Source organism: Mus caroli, chromosome 17, assembly GCF_900094665.2.
Source record: "Mus caroli chromosome 17, CAROLI_EIJ_v1.1, whole genome shotgun sequence".
In the NCBI taxonomy this organism is placed as follows: domain Eukaryota; kingdom Metazoa; phylum Chordata; class Mammalia; order Rodentia; family Muridae; genus Mus; species Mus caroli.
In genome coordinates this window covers 59,880,001-59,886,706 of record NC_034586.1, presented here as the reverse complement: position 1 = coordinate 59,886,706, position 6,706 = coordinate 59,880,001, and the positions used below count along the sequence as shown (strand labels likewise).

Sequence of the window (6,706 nt, the reverse complement as noted above, 5' to 3'; positions counted from 1 at the left end):
ATACCCTCCCTCTGCCCTGCTCCCCTACCCACCCACTCCCACTTCTTGGCCCCGGCATTCCCCTGTACTGGGGCATATAAAGTTTGCCTTTTGCCATCTGGTAATCTCTGGAGTTAATTGTTATAGTTGTCTCTGGTTGGAGCTTGTTCCTCCTGTGATTCTTTCTGTTAGCCTCTGTTGGCAGACCTGGGAGTCTAGCTCTCTCCTGAGTCTCAGTGGTCAGAGTACTCTCTGCAGGCAAGCTCTCCTCTTCCAGGGAAGGTGCACAGATATCTGGCGTTCGGACCTGCTCCTGGCTGAAGATGAAGGCCCGAAACAGGGCCTGTCCCAGAAGCTATGTAGCTTCTGTAGTCTCTACTCTCACCTGTGCAGACAAGTCTCTGAGGGATCTGGGAACCAAGATGGCTCCCACAGGTGCTCCTGCAAAGCCCTCCTGAAGGAACGACCATCCAGAGACTGCCCCACCTGGGGATCCATGCCATATACAATCATGAAACCCAGACACTATTGTGGATACCAACAAGAGCTTGCTGACAGGAGCCTGATATAGCTGTCTCCTGAGAGGCTCTGCCAGTGCCTGACAAACATAGGAGTGGATGCTCACAGCCATCCTATGGACAGAGCACAGGATCCCCAATGAAGGAGCTAGATAAAGTACCCAAGGAGCTGAAGGGGTTTGCAGCCCCATAGGAGGAACAACTATGAACTAACCAGTATCCACCCCACCCCCAGAGCTCCCAGGGACTAAACTACCAACCAAAGAAAACATGTGGTGGGACTCATGGCTCCAGCTGCATATGTAGCAGAGGATGGCCTAGTCAGTCATCAATGGGAAGAGCGGCCCTTGGTCCTGTGAAGGCTCGATGCCCCAGTGTAGGAAAATGCCAGGGCTAGGAAGCAGGAGTGGGTGGGTTGGTGAGCATGGGGAGGAGGGTAGAGATAGGGGGTTTTTGGAGGGAAAACCAGGAATGGGAATAACATTTGAAATGTAAATAAAGAAAATATCTAATTAAAAAAAGGAAAAACATACATGGACACAGGTGTACAAATCACCATCCTGTTTTGTGCAAGATTTACTGTTGATGTTTATAATTAACCTAGGAGTGATGTTACCATTTTAGAGGTTGCTTGATTACTAAAACTGTTTGTATGTATTACTATCTACACCTGCATTTATAATTTTAGAAAATATGAAAAATATTGGGTGTGCCTAGTGCTTTATATATTCATGAGTATCTTTTATAAATAAAGTTTTCATTTTTCTGAAAATAAAAAATATAAGAAAAGAAAAGAAGAAGGAGAAGGAGGAGGAGGAGGGGAAGAGGAAGGGGAAAGGGAAAGGGAAGGAGAAGGAGAAGGAGAAGGAGAAGGAGGAGGAGGAGGAGGAGGAGGAGGAGGAGGAGAAGGAGAAGGAGAAGGAGAAAAGTGGTGAGTGTAGGACACTAATGCTGTGGTGTGAAAAGAGCATGCTGATACTTCTGGGAGTGAAAGAACCTGGTGGGGAAGCCCCCACTCTGTTCCCAATTCGGTGTGCACCCAAAAATCACAAACAGACTGAACTGATGTAAATACATGAGGTAGTTTAATGGCGGAGCTCCAGGTCAAAACTTATCTTATGCAGGAGACAGTGGATTCGACCACGAGGCTTGGAAGCTAAGGTTTTTTTGTATAAAAGGGTCTGGGGCTGGGGGAGGAATCAGTGCAGTTACACACAAATGGGCAATTTAAACATCAGAGAGCAGTATGTGATAGTAACTCTAAAGGGAGGGTGTTTATCTTGGTCAGCAGGACATCTGGCTAAAACCCAAACCATATCAGCAGGTGGTCCATTACTCATCTTGAGCTTGTCTGGAGATTGTCCTTGCGTGCCTTTCTTATCTCAAAGGCTAGCTGGTTCCTGGGATGGCTTTACAGCCTTGGTTCTTTGCTCTAAACCCAAAAAGCCCCCCTTAACTGGCAAGCCTCATGAGTCATGGACCTTGAATAAACTTTCTGGCTAGGGCTTTAAAGTCTTGAATTTAGTTTTCTTTCTTTCAGAAGAATCTTGCAGGAGGCAAGTGCATTGTGAAGGTAGGTGTGTGAAGAGAACCAGAAGAGGGAAGGGCTAATTGACCCCGTGTCCCTGAAGAGCTTCTCTGGGTAGTCTTCTCTTCTGGAACTTTATCCCCTTGCAAACAAAGGCTCATCCTTTAAGGTTTTAGTGATCTTCCCATGAGCACTGGAGTGGTTAGGGTAGGTGTCTACAGCCATTAGCACATTGACATTGCAGGCCACGACTGCAGAAGACTCCACAGGCATGCAGATCTCCTGTTCAGCCATCTGATGATGCTCGAGAACAAAAGCAAGGCACCTGCCTGGAACACTGGGAACACAAGGCAAAGTCACACACATAATGGAAGCCTCTGCACGGGGACGATGAGAAATGATGGAAATTCTATGAAAAAAAAAATGACAGAAGATAGAACGGGCACAAGACAGGAAACAAGAGCAAAGGTTCCGGAATGGGTGGCTTCTATTATTCTACTCGGAGTAGATTTGTTCAAGAGATAAGTGTAAGGAAGCAAGTGTTAGAGCTAGAGAAGGGTGCCCTAGGGCAAAGGCACATACCTATCACCATAGAGAAAAAGCTGCCTGCCCTTCATTGTCTGCCAGGAACAAGGACACAGCAGCACTCCCACCCAGCTGCTGTTGATCCCTAGGCTGCTGAGATGATAGCTGTGGGGCACAGAAGGCCAGTGGGCCACCTACCACCGACTCATGGATAAAGTTGAGCTGTTGCTACCAAACAAATTGAGGTCGCTATACAACCCTGCCCGGCAGCTCCGAACAGTTTTTTTTTTTTTTTTTTTTTTTTTTTCTGGGCTCCATTAATGGAATGGGGATTGTTACGTGCAGGATAAGCTGTCATGGCCAGACCTGCAGAGAAACTCAGCACATCTCAATCTACTGGCTACAGGCTTTATTTGGTCAAAGTACTCACTTGTAATTATACCAAAAAATTGGAGTTTATTCGCTGTTAATTTCTTTGTGGGGTTGGAGCCTCTCAACTCTTTTGGATTTGGAGATATAGTCAAGAACTCAAATCTAAAGGAATCCAGTAAGAGAGTTCCTGAACAATCTAGATGTGGACAGAAACATTGGAACCTAGTGTAACTGATTATTAATAAAGTGATGCTAACTATTCTGCTAACATTTGAAAAGAAGGAAAAGAAAATCTAACTTTAATCAATAGCTAACACTTGACTACACTAAAAAAATAAATAAAGCAAACTTTTAGTAAGAAAGAAAGGAAGGAAGGAAGGAAGGGAGGAAGGAAGGGAGGGAGGAAGGAAGGAAGGAAGGAAGGAAGGAAGGAAGGAAGGAAGGAAGGAAGGAAGGAAGGAAGGAAGAGTTTCTTCTTGACATGGTTCAAATAAGCAAACTGCAGTGTTGTCATACTTGGGTGGAAACCATAGAAAGAGAATCCTTGTAGCAATATTTATTACAGCAGAGTAGAATCAGCCTTCCAACAGCCCAAAGATCATGACTTGGTGACCCAGAAGAGCATTGAGCTGTTCTCTAGAGAACGCCTAAAAGGTGCTATTGGCTATTCTGATCCAGTATCGTAGAAGGAAAATATGGCTCTTCAAATAAGGAAGCATTTTAAAAGATGACTGGGGAGAGGATATTAAATATTCAAATGTACCAAACAGAAGAGCTAAGATTCTAACTTCCAAAATTTACAAGACATGGGAACCGATGTACAAAAAACTGTGGCTTCAGCCTCTTCTTTCCAGGCAGGAAGTAAACTCAGTGGCTTACTTGAGCAAACAAGAAAAGAGTGCTTGAGCATATTTATTGCATGCAAATAGCCACCAGAAAATAAAAATGCTTAGCCGGCTGCTTCTGCGGGATGGGACTCACTCTTCATCATGAGCCTTTCTGTGCTCTTGTCTTGTTGCTATATGTGTGTGTTACCTTGAATTTAAAAAAAAAAAAAAAGTTTAAACTCAAATCATTTTTCTGAAAGCCAGAGATCTGAATCACCACCTCTTCACTTAGGCAATTAATTATTGTGGGAGAAAAAAATGATACAGCAACATATTCGAGCTTATTTCCAACCACAAAGAGGATTGTCTTAGTTAGGGCTTCTATCGCTGTGATAAAACACCATCACCAAAAGCAATTTATTTTTACCTCACAGATTAGATCTATCATGGAGAGGAGTCAGGGCAGCAACCTGTATGCAGGAACTGTGCTGGCTTGTTTGGTGTTAACTTGACAAAAACTAGAGTCATCAGAGAAGAAGGAGCCTCAATTGAGAGAATGCCTCTGTAAGACTCTGATGAGCCTTAGCTGCCTGGGAACCCTCTGAGTGAATCACTAGGAGCCAAGGATTGATGCAAAAGCAAGAGGAATTTATTGTGCCAGTGTGCTGGGGTCGTCCTGCACCCAAAGGAGAGGCAGTGACCACCTGGCAGCCCATTCTGCCAGTTTTTATTCCGTTTTCAGGTGTAGAATAGAGCAATAACCACTGGATACAATGTGATTGGCAGAACAGTGTGATTTTTAAACTGATTGAAAAAGGTCTGCTGGTGGCCAATGGTTGAGGGATGTTTCTATGTGCTCTGGGCTTCCCTTATCTGCAGGTGGCCAATGGTCCATCCCCTCTGTGGTCTTTCTGAGGAGTGTAACCAGCCTCTCCCTTCCGAAGGGGAGGGGTGCCTAAGTGCTGCGTGACCTCTCTCTTCTGGGAGGGGAGGGGTCTGGTGGAATTTTCCAACAGTCTTTAGTTAGTTGACCTCTTCACTTCCATTAGATGCAGCTGTAGGGTACTTTCTTAAATAGTAACCAAAGGGGCCAATCAGGGGTGGGGGCCCCACACTGAAAAGCATCTGCTCTTTAAGAAATCTCTGTGGATTAAACAACTAGGGGATCCTTGGCCTCTCCATCAGGATACAGTCATACTGTCCAGACCACAAGCCTCAAGAATAATTTCTCTTTAAATATAATAAACGTTACAGCTTCTGTTCCTTTTGACAAACCTAACTGGTCCAGCTTCCAGAACATCGCCCTCTAGGCAAGTCTGTTTACCTGGTTAATGATTAATGTAGCCAGTCCCAACCCACTGCAGGGTAGCCATCCTGACCAGGTGGGCCTGGGGTGTGTAGGAAACAAATTGAGCAAGCCGGAAGGAAAAGTGAGTATTATTTCTCTGTGGCTTCCACTTCAGGTTCCTTTTTGGCATTCTTACCTGACTTCCCTTAGGGATGGAATGTGACCTGGGAGGTATAAGATGAACTAAATCCTTTCCTACTGAAGTTGCTTTAGGTCATGGTGTTTATTGTCATAATAGAAGTGCTAAGAAACCCAGGGAGAACTTCCTGATTTTGGCTGACCTTGATATCATTTCTTGTGCCTCTCCTTTCCTACCCATCTTTTTAATTATCCGAGAAAAGGGCAATACCTACTGTGCTGTGTAGTTTAACCCAATTATTGTTACTCAAATCCATTCTAGTGGCAGATGTGTGTGTTCCTGCTTCCCATCCCAATGCTTTATGTTGTTCCGGAAAGAGAGAGAGGCACGCGCGCGCGCGTGCACACACACACACACACACACACAGCCTTTGATAGGCCTTTAACGGCTCAATAACTGGGCCACTTCCAAACCTCCTCATGGCTAACATACTCTGCCCTGATATTCCTGAATTATTGTTTACTAAAATCTACATTCCATCTTTGTTGCCCTATACCCAGTGAGGGGCAGAGCTCTTTGAGTTGCTCTTCCATGGCTCTTCCATGTCAGCTGTCTCTATCCTCTACTTCTCAGGAGTGACGTCTCTTCTCCTTCTCCAGCATGGCTGCTGTCCCTCTCCTTTCTTGGTCCTGGAATCCTAAAAGTGGTATCTCCCTCCCCAGCCATGGGCAGCTTTATATACCAATCAAAACCAACTGGTAGCAGGGTGCCCTCAGTTTCTTACATGCTGACATGCAGATTCTCATACAATTATGGGACCCAGATTAACATAATACAAGCATCAGACCAAATCCACAACAGTGCTTTTGCAAAATCCAGCATTTGCAAATACCAACTAGCATATACCTGGTCTTTAGTATAATAGACTCTGCTGTTTCAAGTCCCCATCTCGACATTAGCTCCTACCAGCCTGCCTCTAGTTTCTCGTTTATCTCAGGGGACAGAATGTGACCAGTGGCTCTATCCTGGTGGATGTGAAGAGGACTGAGTTTGCGTCTGCTGCATAAGACCAGAAGGACCATGCTTTCCCTTTGCTACCCAGGCTCCTCTTATGTCCCTCTGTATCATTTAACTATAGACTAGAGCCAGAAAGAGAGTAATACTCAGTGTGGCTGAGCAAGCCCCAGATAGTGATGTCTGATGTCCCTGGCTCACAATCAAAGGGAAAAAACTGATGGGCATAATGGATATTGGAGACCATATCAACAGCCTCTGTCACTTTATTAAACACCAGCCGTTCTTATATTTTATTTGGTGTGGGTGTGGGGAGGGTGGTTGCACAGGTACCATGACATGCTTCTAAAGGTCACAGACTCATGGGAGTTGGTTCTCCTCTTCTGCCATGTGGATATTGGGGATTGAAGTCATTATCGGGTTTGTCACCAAGCACCTTTACCTGCTAGCCTTCTCACCATACCCAGATGTCTCTTGAGTGAGTATAAGAATAGTAAATATTTACTTGGGATGTAT

General features: G+C 44.9%; 1 pseudogene; it reads left to right on the top strand.

The window, feature by feature from the left end:
- The first annotated feature begins 2,501 nt into the window (after positions 1–2,501).
- On the top strand, positions 2,502–3,101 carry LOC110312289 (annotated as a pseudogene).
- Positions 3,102–6,706: the final 3,605 nt, after the last annotated feature.